At 37.7% G+C, this 13416-nt stretch overlaps 1 non-coding gene across 1 annotated transcript; it reads right to left on the reverse strand.

Annotated features, from left to right (window-relative positions):
* Positions 1-4001: 4001 nt before the first annotated feature.
* LOC133753922 (small nucleolar RNA SNORD77) lies at positions 4002-4069 on the reverse strand. Its single transcript, XR_009865152.1, has one exon. It is a non-coding gene; the product is annotated as a small nucleolar RNA SNORD77 (small nucleolar RNA).
* Positions 4070-13416: the final 9347 nt, after the last annotated feature.

The following is a 13416-nucleotide window of genomic DNA, read 5'->3' on the forward strand; positions in this document are numbered from 1 at the left end:
GATCTCTCTCTCTTCTTCTTCTTCTGCTTTTTCTTCTCTCTCTCACACACATACACACACACACACACATGCACCTCTAGTTTTCACTTAGCTATATTGTTATTATGAGCATATATGGTCTCTAAACTGTGAGGGAATCAATATATTCTGGAAACAGCACAGTTATATCATGCTTGCTTCTTCTGTTTAGCATCATGGTTGTTTAGAGTGTTTCATAGAATTTATGAATCCCATGTTTTGTATAAGCATGACTTAACTGTTTCTTTTGCTTTTTTTATTGGAAACAGGTTTTGGGGAATGTTTCTATATTTGTCAATATAATGTACACAGAAGAGTAGAGTAGAACAATTAGAAATTGTATATAAGGGTAAAACAAATGGTAGTATTATAAAATCATAGTAAACAGATGTCATCTGTGGTTGCATGTAATAATGAAAGAAGACAATTTAAAATATGCAGTTATTTAATCAAGCAAGGTATGAAAAATATGTAGAAACATGAAAAAATTCAATTTAACATCTAGTGGATAGCTTACTTACATTTTGTAATTCTATTCCATAAAGAACATAAACACAATGGAAACACTAATCTATGTAACTATGATATTGCTATCAATGACTTGAAATAATGGAAGATCTGGTAACCCTTAGACTTTTGAATGGGAATAATTGGTTGATGCAGATACCGTCATATTTTGGGGGGAAGAAACTGTAATCTTTGTGATGAAATCTAGTGTACCAAAATATTTGTCACTCCTTAATACGTTTCTGACAGTGAAGACCTTAAATAAATTTTTGGCATAGTTTCTTGACAAAATTAGAATAAAAAGATGCTATTGATGGAAATTAAGTAATCATATGTGGATGATCTAAGTATTTGGAAAAGATACAATTTGAAGTTTCCATAAGCAAAAAAGAAATGTGCAAATAGTAATTGCAGATTTTCAAGGTATCAGTAGGTTATATATTACAACAACACTACAAAATGTTTCAAAATATATTGGTTCTATTTTCAATCCATTTATGAATCTTCAGAGGTCAATGAAAATTTCAAATAGCATTTCTTTCTTTTCTTCTTTTTCTTAAATATTTATTTATTTATTTGAAAGTCAGAGTTACACAGAGAGAGAAGGAGAGGAAGAGAGAGAGAGAGAGAGAGAGAGAGAGAGAGAGAGAGAGAGAGAGAGAGTCTTCCATCTGCTGGTTCACTCACCAATTGGCCACAGTGGCCGGAGCTATGCAGATCTGAAGCCAGGAGCCAGGAGCTTCTTCCAGGTCTCCCACATGGATGCAGGGGCCAAAGGACTTGGGCCATCTTCTACTGCTTTCCCAGGCCATAGCAGAGAGCTGGATAGGAACTGGAGCAGCCAGGACTCAAACTGGCACCCAGATTGGATGCAGGCACTGCAGGTGGCAGCTTTATCCACTATGCCACAGTGCTGGCCCCAGCAAATAGTGTTTCTATGCTGTAGAAACATTGAGAATACAGTGTGCTCATAAAGGATTTGCATCTTTTCTTGGGGAAAACAATTTTGGACATGTTTAGCTATTTTTCTATTGAGTATGTTGACCAGTTCCATTTAGCTTCCTTTCTGTTCCTCAAGCAAAGTGTTTCTATTAACCTGGTCCTTCCCACAAACTTTTTTTTATTATTCATAGGTAAATCATATTTACTGGTTAATACGTATTATAAACCCTAAATTACACAGGATATCATTCAGTTTATGAACTATTTTTAGTTAACAACTCATTGTTTTTTTTTTTTTTTTCAACATTGACTATCTCTTGTAATACCTCTGATGAGGTTGGCCAGAACTGTAGTGAACTAAAAATTTGCTTGCTTACTAATAGTTTACATGGTTGGATCTCATGGTTAAGATGAAATGATCATCTGTGTTGTTTAATTGTGTGCTCTCTTTGGATCCTATTACTGTGGGTAATCGAAAATCTGCTATGTGATTTCCTTAGCATAAGTACAATATGCAGTTTTTTAATCTTGTTGTCAACTTAAATTTCTTTCTTGTTCTTACAAAAGAAAAACTTTGTTGTAATGTAATACCCTACTTCAGTTGTGTCAGTGTGTTTTTCAGATGTAAATTTTTTTCTAAAGCTAGGTAACTCAAAAGAACATTTTTATAATACCATGTCAAAATTACTGTATGTATACTTTAAAGCAGAATATATTATACCTTGTTTGTAGAAAAATATTTTTTAAATAATTAGTTCTCTGAACTTCTAAAAGCATGGTTTAAACAAGTATGTTGCCTTTTGTTACTTTAAAAGTTTATGCAAAGACTTCAAAAAACACTTGTTTTTCCCTAAAGATTGCATGCCATTTGGCTATGCGGTGTTTTGCAAGTTATATGAGTCTGGGTGTCCTTGGATCAACAGGATTTCATGACAGCTTCCTTGTACCCACATTCAGTTTAGGGAATAGAATCTCCCAAAAGTACAGAGTTTGGGAAAGTCATGTAATCATCTTTTCTAAATATAGCTATCAATTGGTGAACTCAGATCACTTTGTCATGCCATCAGCGTTCAATCAAATTCAAATTATACTTTTTTCTGTTCAAAAAATCCTAAAAGAAGATACTAGCTGTCAGTTAAATGAACAGTTAAATTAGAAATAGAACAATACACATGGACACAATTATTTAGTTTTCTAAATATTTCTGAGCTTTACCTAATTTCTAGATTCATCTTAACAAGACATATGTTGGGTTTTATTAATAAGAGACTGGAAATACCCACTTTGCAATTTTCTGTGCTGTTTTATTTAACAAAACAGTGCCAAAATACCTAGACATTACCGTGGGAAAATTAATAGGCAGAATAGAATTCTTAAAGTAAAGTACAAAAAATTTTATAATAATCTCCTTAGATGCATATTTAGAACTTTTGAGAAAACTGTCAATGAATGAAAAAACTAAGAAATCATAAAACTTTGAAAATTTAATTATTCTCACATTGATGAAAGGCCATGTGATGAGACTGCTAGAGATTCTGAAATGATAATTTCTGTTTGTTGAAAATATTTTTACTGAGTGTCTGAATAATGTACCAGGCACCACATACATGAAAATGTGCAGTTCCCATGTATTAGTGAAAATACATACATATGCCATGGTAACAAGCAATTCCATATAACTACAAAAGATGAAAAAATAATCATAACCCCCACCCTTTTAGAAGCAGAGGAAAATAAGTGGCCCAGAAGTCCATGCAGGATTCCCCTTTGTTCATTACCAAATGTCAAGTCATTCTCTTCCCCTCATGAAGAACACAAAATGTGCCTCTTAAAGCCCAGAGCTTTTGTTTTATATGTAAGAGTCTTTATATCACAGTCAGATACAACTTTGATTATTCTAAAGACCTATGAACTAAATACCCAAACATAAACTGTTGGGACAGCAAAGAGTAATAACAGCAAATACTCCCATTGTGAAAGACCAGGAAGTCATTAAATGTGCATAACAGTCACTGGTACATAGAATTTCTGAAATAGGGCAGAGCTGCCTTGAGGGTGGAGAATGCTCCTTTTTTATGTCCTTCTGCCCTTCTGCCCATGATTTATCTGTATGCTTGTCTCCAACTCTGGAATATTCTCCATCTGTAATCTTCCTTGGCCTTATGTGAAGAGAATATTGGGAAATATTCTCTCTCCAGTCTTCTTCCTATATATAGATGACCCAAAGCATATTGCAAAACTTAAAAAAGTAGATATTTCTAGTGGTGATTTCTGATATCTTTGGCAACAGTGGAATGCTGTGATCTTTAAAAGGAAAATCGACATGATAAATATGTTAAAGTTCATTAAGTCATCTAAATTTAGTGATTCCAATAAAAATACCATCAAGCATTTTTGAAGCTATATTTTGGTTTCATTTAGTGAAACCCACAAGTAAGAATACTAACAGAAATCCTGAAAAAATAGAAAGGTTGACAGTAGGGTAAATCCTACCCTAAACCAAAATATATTATCATGATTCTTTTTTTATCCCCAGATACATCAGAGCAATGATATATCTCTTCAGAATTCAATCTGATGAACTATGCAACCATCATAGTGTCCATGTTTGTTTCATTAAATAAATGGGGCATTGACATACAATTAGGTGCATGGATCAGTGGGCCAGAACAAAATAAGTAAATGTTGTATATGATAAATATGACATATCAAAACAGTTGCAGGAGAGTACAAGGAGGTGGACTTTTTAAATAGTAATATTGAGGGGCTGGCGCTGTGGCACAGTGGGTTAACACCCTGGCTTGAAGCACCAGCATCCCATATGGGCGCCAGTTTGGACCCGGCTGCTCCTCTTCCAATCCAGCTCTCTGCTATAGCTTGGGAAAGCAGTAAAAGATGGCCCAAGTTCTTGGGCCCCTGCACCCGCATGGGAGATCAGGAGGAAGCTCCTGGCACCTGGCTTCAGATCAGCGCAGCTCCAGCTGCTGCGGCCAATTGGGGAGTGAACCATCAGATGAAGACCTCTCTCTCTCTCTCTCTCTCTGCCTCTCCTCTCTCTGTGTAACTCTGACTTTCAAATTAATAAATAAGTCTTAAAAAATTAGTAATACTGAAACTCCAGGACAGCAACACAAAAGAAAGCAAACTTGATCTGTTTCTCACCCCATCTACCTAGGCATTTTTCAGGTGGATGAGATTGGCATTCAAATCTGGCTGAAGAGCCCATGAGAGTATAGCAGGCATGGAAAGCCAAGATATCATGGAAAAAAAAAAAAGACCTAAATGAATGATCTCGGTGAGTGAGATCCCAGTGGAAAGAACGGGGCCATCAAAGAAGGAGGTACCCTTCTCCGAAGGGAGGAGAGAACTTCCACTTTGACTATGACCCTATTGGAATAAGATCAAAGTCAGCGAACTCTAAAGGCTTCCATAGCCCTGGCAACTCATGACTAGAGCCTAGGGAGATTACTGACGCCATGAACAGGAGTGTCAAATTGTTAAGTCAGCAACAGGAGTCACTGTGTACTTACACCCCATGTGGGATCTGTCCCTAATGTGTCGTCTAAAGCGAAGTGATGCTATAACTAGTACTGAAACAGTATTTTTATACTTTGCGTTTCTGTGTGGGCACAAACTGATGAGGTCTTTACTAATTATATACTGAATTGATCTTCTGTATATAAAGAGAATTGGAAATGAAAAAAAAAACAACCTGGTGTTAAAATGGAAATGGCATAGAAAATTAATTAATTTGAAAAAAAAATTATGTAGGATCTCTGTCTTTAATGTGCTGTACATTGCTATTTAATGCTATAATTAGTAATCCAATGGTAGTTTTATCACTTTATGTTGCTATATGGGCAAAATGTTGAAATCTTTACCTAATATATACTAAACTGATCTTCTGTATACAAAGAGAATTGAAAATGAATCTTTACATGAATGGAAGGGGAAACGGAGCGGGAAAGGGGAGGGTTGCGGGCCGGAGGGAAGTTATGGGAGGGGGGAAGCCATTGTAACCCATAAGCTATACTTTGGAAATTTATATTCATTAAATAAAAGTTAAAAAAAAAAGATTGAAGAGTAAAAGAAATTCCAGGAGTGTGCATTTGGACTAGTGGTTAAGATGCCAGCCAAGATGTCCATGCACAATGGAGTACCTGGTTTCAATTCCTGGCTCTAGCTCCTGCAAATGCAGAGCCTGGGGGGATAGCAGTGATGGCTTGGGTGATTGGATTTCCACCACCAATGTGGGAGACCCAAATTGAGTTCCTGGCTCCCAGCTTCAGTACCATTTGGGGGCCTTTGAAAGCATGTGGAGAGTGAAACAGCAGATGGAAATTCTGTTTATCTTGCTTTTTTTCATCTGCCTGCTAAATAAATAAAAGAAACACACACACACACACACACACACACACCCTTCACCTATTTTCAGAGCAAGGAGTCTTTATACAAATTTTAATCTGTGACTATCTTAAAGTTTACTGTATACGGGTGAAGTTGACATCTTTTCATTTGATGTTCCCTTGCCTGTGTACCTATGGTCTTTGTTGCTTTTTGTTAGCATTTACTATAATGTAAAATAAAAATATGCTATGTCAAAAATAAAAAAGGTCAAAAGTAATAATAAGGTTTTTTTTTAAAAAATTATTTAACATATACAAATTTCATATATTTCATATATACAGATTTAGGAACATAGTGATACTTTGTACCCTACCCTCCCTCCTGCCTATACTCCCACCCTTATTCCTCCTCCCTCACCTTTTTCTCCCTCTTAATTTTACAAAAATATTTTCAGTTTACTTTATACTTATAAGATTGACAATACACAAAATAAGGAGTTCAACAAATAGCATGAAAAAAAAACACTGTTTCTCAATAGAAGAGACAAGGGCTGTAAACAACCACTGAATCTCAATATGTCAATTTCACTCCAATATATGACATTTTAGGTAGTCCATTAGTCACCACAGATAAGGGAAAACATATGGTATCTGTCTTTTTGGGACTGGCTTATTTCAATAAGTTTAGTGGTTTCAAGTTGCATCTATTTTGTCGCAAAAGACAGAATTTTTTAAATTGGTCTGTAGTATTCCATAGTTCATATATACCATAATTTCTTTATCCAGTCATCAGCTGATGGACAACTGGGCTAATTCCATATCTTGGCTATTGTGAATTGAATTGCGATGAACATTGGGTACAGATAACTCTTTCATATGTTGACTTCATTTTGTTTGTCATTGATATTTTCATTAGGATCTCAGTGAATCTGTAAATTTCTTTCACTAGTATGTACATTTTGATGATATTGATTCTTGCAATCCATGAACATGAAATATTTTTTCATTTTTTGTGTCTTCTATTTCTTTCTTTAATGTTTTGTAATTCTGATTGTCAAGATCTTTCATCTTTTTGTTTAAATTTATTTCAAGGTATTTAATTTTTTTATAGCTATGGGATAGATCTTAGAAGTTCTTTCTCATCCATGGCATTGTGTATACAAAGGGTAATGATTTTTCTGTGTTGACCTTATATCCTGCCACTTTACCAAACTCTTTTTTATGGGTTCTAATAATCTCTCAGTGGAGTCTTTTGGATCCCCTATATGTAGACTTGTAGACTCATGTCATCTGCAAACAGAGATAGTTTGACTTCCTCTTTTCCAATTTATACCCCTTTGATTTCTTTTCTTGCCTAATAACTCTGGCTAAAACTCAAAAGTATTGATTTCTAATGATATTTAAAAACATTTGTTTGTCTAGAGATGTCTACTTCAGCAATTCAAAATAAAAACATCATTAGTAAAAAGCATAATTATGAATCAGCTTAAGGATTCTTTGAAATTCCTTTCATCCTTAGAATATTCCCTAGTAGGAATATTTCATCTCAAAAATAAAAAATGTTCAAAAGTAATAAAAAGTTTAGAAGTTTTGAAAGTACCAGTTTTAGAAGAAAATAAGGGTGAAATAAGTCTATTGTCTGTAAACAGTGACTATCTCTGAGACTGTGATTTAATAAACAGATGTTATAAAGGAAATATACATAAATTTGATATTTAACAGCAACAATAGTTTTACCTGGAAAAAATCATACACACACAGAGAGACACACATCAATTGGCAAGTTGTGGGAAATACAAATATACCTTATCAGAAAAAAAGTGTTTGAAGAATCTTGGTATCTATTACCTATCTATGATCTCTCTCTCTCTTCCTTTCTCATCTGTGGAGTGAGACAGAGACAGATAATTGCTTTTAAAAAAGATCACTGAATTCCTAATTTTCACCTGGAAATTTCAGTAAGAGCTCACGATGTAGTTTATATTTTAAAGGTGCCTATTCCTTACATTCTATTAAAAATAAAGATATATCTTGTTGTGTTGAGTAGCACTAACACTGATATGATGTTCTTTTAGAATGACATCCCAATTAAGCCATTTAGAGATCCTTGGAGAAATAGACAATAATAGATGTAGTGCACAAAATGTACAAAATGAGCCTGCAGCATGCTATTGTGCCAAGGTCAAGAAAACTATAAAAAATTATTTGGATGATTTTAAACAGCTTTAGAAGCCTACTTTAAAAGCTTTTTACTGGACAAATTTGGGATAATCTGAGCATCAAAATAATAATAACTACAATGGATAGAAACATATCAGATAAACTAAAATCCATGAATTAATTATGTTGATTTACAAGGCAGATTTACTCTGTAGATTTCTAGAGATTCAATTTTGGAAATTGGCACATAAGAGAAAGAGTCAGACAGTTATTCTGTCTCTGTAGTACAAATTGTTTCTTAGGCTAATCAAACAGTTAATGTAGAAAAGTTCATACCTTTAGAATTATGTCAGCTAATGAGGAAACAACAGATTTAGTGTATCACCATTTTGCAAACCCTGGACCATCATGAAAACACATATGGAGGACTTTACCATGAATATATTAGGCTGACACTGATGCACTGACTTGGTGATGACATTGATTGGTCGGTTGCACTGACCAATCTTGTCATTACTATAAAAGAGAATGAACCTGGGGATATAGTTCAATTGAAAATTATATAAACCCATGATCCACTGGCTAAAAAGCCCATGAGAGTATTTCAGGCATGCATGGAAAGCCAAGACACTCTGGAAAAAACAGAACAAAACAAAACAAAACAAAAAACACCTAAATGAAAGATGTTTGTGAGTGAAATCCCAGCAGAAAGAATGGGCCATCAAAGAAGGAGGTACCTTTCTCTGAAGGGAGGAGAGAACTTCCACTTTGACTATGGCCTTGTCTAACTAAGATCAGAGTTGGCAAACTCAAGAGGCTTCCATAGCCTTGGCAGCTCATGACAAGAGCCTTGGGTGATTACTGGCGTCATAAATAAGAGTGTCAATTGTTAAATCAACAATGGGAGTCACTGTGCACTTACTCCCCATGTAGGGTCTCTGTCCTTAATGTGCTGTACTATGTGAATTAATGGTATAACTAGTACTCAAACAGTACTTTATACTTGTGTTTCTGTGTGGGTGCAAACTGTTGAAATCTTTACTTAGTATATACTAAATTGATCTTCTGTATATAAAGATAATTGAAAATGAATCTTGATGTGAATGAGATGGGAGAGGAAGTGGGAGATGGGATGGTTGCAGGTGGGAAGGTGGTTATGGGGGGAAAAAGCTGCTATAATCCAAAAGTTGAACTTTGGAAATTTATATTTATTAAATAAAAGTTAAAAAAAAATAAACCCATGATCCATGAAATACTACTGTCAAAAGAATGCACCTGAGAAGTCTTTAGATCTAACAACAATCTGTATGAAATCCAGGAGATAGTGACCGAGGAACATATTCAACAATATCATGAAAACATAATCTACAAAATGCTGAGTATGTATAGATACAGCACTAGGTCTCAAACTTTAGTGCACATTAGCATGTTGCTGGACTCTTCCCCCAGAGTTTCTGATTCAACAGGTTTGGAGTGATTCTCAAGAATTTGCATTTCAGGGAAGGTGTTTGTTTCAGCAGTCAAGATGTCCCTTGGAACATATGCATCCCATATAGGAATGTCTACATTTGAGTTCCTGTAATGCTTCTGATTCCAACTTCTTATTTGTACAATCTGGAAGGCAGCTGATGATGGTCCAAGTACTTGATTCCCCATCACCCACATGGGAGACCTACATGGAGTTCCAGGCTCTGGGCTTCAGCCTGACCTGGCCCCTGCTCTTGTGCATATTTGGGGAGTGAACAAGTGGACGGAAGATCTCTATCAGTCTTTATACCTCTCAAAAAAGAAAAAAGAAAGAAAGAAAGAAAAATTTGAAAAAAATCTGCATTGCTAACAAATGTTCAAGTGGTGCTGAAACAACTGATTACCCATCTAAAATAAGACTTAATGGCTGCTTCAACAGATATGCAAAAATGGCAGATTAAAATTCTTTTAAGAAACATGCCAGCAAACTGGCATCTGTGGATCCCGTTCAGATCAGATTTGAAGAAACCACTGTAAAAAATATTTACAAGAGAACTGATAAAATATGTTTGCTGACAATTAATGTTAGAAATTATGATTGAATGTGTTGCCACAGTGATTCTAGAACATTTATCATCTGAAGCACTTGAAGCACTTTGTAAAACAAGTTTGAGGACACCAACTTTTACAAAAGCAGAGTTTATTTGCATAAAGTCAGCAAAGGAAGTAGGGACTACTGCTCCAAAATACTGCCCCACCCTAGCAGAGAAGAGATTGATATAGGTACAGAAGCAGAAGGTGATGAGTGATGGGAGAGGCCTTGGATTAAATTTAGATAACATTCTTGATATGTTTTTGTTCTTGCTCTATACTGACAGATTATGAAACAATCTGGTCTTGTGGTCATCATAGGATGTATATGTCATTGGTAGACTTGGTGCTAGAGTTTGGATATTAGTTTCAGTGCGCCTCAAAGGGTCAAATGTTCAAGGCTTGCTCCTAGGGTGGAGATAGAGATGGGAGGCAGACAGGTTCTTAATACAGGCAGGTACAGAGGGACAAGGGGCCCTGAGGAAGAATGACACACTCATTGGAATCACCAAAAGAGGTCACATTAACCAAAGGCCCTGACCACCACTGACCTGTTTGAGCACTCCATGAAATCCACTATGCAAAACAAGTTACTCAGACTCTGACCTAAGTGGCTCACAATAAACGTTCAGTTTCACCTCGTTAGCTTAACTATGCAGAAAAGGTGAGTCTGTCAGCTATTCCCTGAGTGATTCATAGGTTTTCAACTTATTAGCATACATAGTAACCAGTTCGGGAAAACTCCCTGTTTAAAAACATATAAAAACCCCTAGAAACTACCACTTCTTCTGCCACCCCTTCTGGGACCCCTCTTGGCCCTGCCAGGAGCTTATTCTTTTGCTTTCCTTTTTCACTTAATAGACTTCCTTCACATTATTCATACTTCTTTGTCGATGTGCATAATTCTTTGATGTACATAATTCTTCCCAGGTCATGAGACAAAGAATCATGTGGAGAGAAATAGCTCTAACATAAAAAAGCTGTAACATTTCTAAAAATGTGGCCAAAACAAACAAACAAACAAAAAAACGACAACACTACAACAGTGGCATTATTGAAAGAGGATGGAGACTGATCCAATGATGGTACTTACAAGGTGGTCCCAGGGTGTGAGTTGTGGCCCAGGGGTTAAGCTGCTGCCTTGGAGATTGGCATTGCATTTGAGTGCCAGTTCAAGTACCAGCTGTTCCACTTTGATCCAGCTCCCTGCTGATGGCCTGGGAAGAGCAGTGGAGGATGGCCCGGGTGCTTGGGCCCCTACTAGCCATGTAGGAGACATGGAAGTGGCTCCTGACTCCTTGCTTCAGCCTGGCCCAGTGCTGGCCATTGAGGCTATCTAGGAGGTGAACCAGTGAATGGAAGATCTCTCTCTCTGTCTCTTCCTCGCTCCCTACCCCCATAATGCTCCCTTTCAAATAAATAAATAAATAAATACATCTTTAAAAATAAGGTGTGTTCAGTGGAAGTCCTTACATTGTTGCAGAATTGCCATAGGAGGTGTTTTTCTAGAGAGTGTTGATTTTATAAGCCTGTGTGAATACTAGCTGTTCTCTCTCTGATTCTTGGCTCATTGTGTTGTCATTCTTCTGCAGTTGTTCTGTTAGGTAGGAAGTTAGAAATTAGCCGGCCGGCGCCGTGGCTTAACAGGCTAATCCTCCGCCTTGCGGCACCGGCACACCGGGTTCTAGTCCCGGTTGGGGCGCCGGATTCTATCCCGGTTGCCCCTCTTCCAGGCCAGCTCTCTGCTATGGCCCGGGAAGGCAGTGGAGGATGGCCCAAGTACTTGGGCCCTGCACCCACATGGGAGACCAGAAGTACCTGGCTCCTGGCTTCGAATCAGTGAGATGTGCCGGCCGAAGCGGCCATTGGAGGGTGAACCAACGGCAAAGGAAGACCTTTCTCTCTGTCTCTCTCTCTCACTATCCACTCTGCCTGTCAAAAAAAAAAAAAAAAGAAAGAAAGAAATTAGCCTATGTGTGTGTGTGAGGGGCCTGAGGAAAACAACATCTGCAGAAGCTCACCTCGGAAGCAGCCCAGTGTTTACACTTCAAAGTCCTGCCCAGACCCTGATAACTCTCCAGGTGGTCTCAGCCCTTCCCCCAAGGACAATCCTCTCTCCTCAGCATCAAATGGGTTACTGGGGCCTGACAACCTGGAGCAATAAAGCCATTACAGCCTTCCATCATGGCAGGCACACTAGGGGAGGTGCCTCTGTTCAGCACAGGTGGGCTCCCAAGTCTGATAGTACTGAGCAGTAAATCCTGGGGAGGAATTTTCCTAATTTGCACTCAGCAAACCCTTTGTCCTGGAGAAGGAAGAGGAGGGGAAGGAGAAACCAGGACCTCCTTTCCCTTAAAAACTCCAATCTGAACAAAGACCACATACTCAGCACTCAGCTCTCTGCTGTGCCACCCACCAGGACTGCCAGCTGTATTTTTACATTTAACCATATAACCTTGCTTTCTCCAATATGAGTGACTGGGAACTCTGATTCTGTCCCATGCATTCTTATGGATGCCCTACCCAATAAACCATGCTACTTTGCTTACCACTGCTCTACATCTTCTGCCAAATTCTTTCTTGCACGAGGACAAGAAGCCCACACTATGATCTTCGCTAACAGTTCTAACATGCACTGTGTTCATCTGATGCCTGATCACCGAGGTTGTCCAATCATGGACTGTGAACCTCCAAAACCCTGAACCAAAATAAACTTTCTTCCTTCAGGGGCTGGTGCTGTGGTGTAGTAGGTAAAGCCACTGCCTGCAGTGCTGGCATCCCATATGGGCGCTGGTTTGAGTCCCAGCTGCTGCACTTCTGATCTAGCTCTCTGCTACGCCCTAGGAAAGCAGTAGATGATGGTCCAAGTCCTTGGACCCCCTGCATGGGTGTGGGAGGCCCGGAAGAAGCTTTTGGCTCCAGGCTTCGGATTAGCTCAGCTCTGGCTGTTACAGCCATTTGGAGAATGAACCCATGGATGGAAGACCTCTCTCTCTCTCTCTCTCTGACTCTGGCTCTCTGTAACTCCGCCTTTTAAACAAATAAATAGATTAAAAAAAAAAAACAAACTTTCTTCCTTCATAAGTAGATTCAAAGTGTTACAATGTCAAAAAGATCAGTAATACACTTGGTAATGTCTGCCTTGTCTTAAATGGAGAATTGTTTTTTGTAAGAAACAGGAAATTTTCTCTGAAAAATGACTTGTAGATGGTTGACGATTATATATCAGGGTTGAGGAACTTGCTTTCCTATTGTTAGCAGGGAAAGCAAGGATCCTCAAGAGAATAACTGGGTTCTTATTTGGGGGGGCCCTGTTACAAGTGCTTGTATATGACAGGAAATTTTTTGTGAAGTATGTATCTTAGAGATATAAACTGTGTAATCA

Source organism: Lepus europaeus, chromosome X, assembly GCF_033115175.1.
Source record: "Lepus europaeus isolate LE1 chromosome X, mLepTim1.pri, whole genome shotgun sequence".
Lineage (NCBI taxonomy): Eukaryota > Metazoa > Chordata > Mammalia > Lagomorpha > Leporidae > Lepus > Lepus europaeus.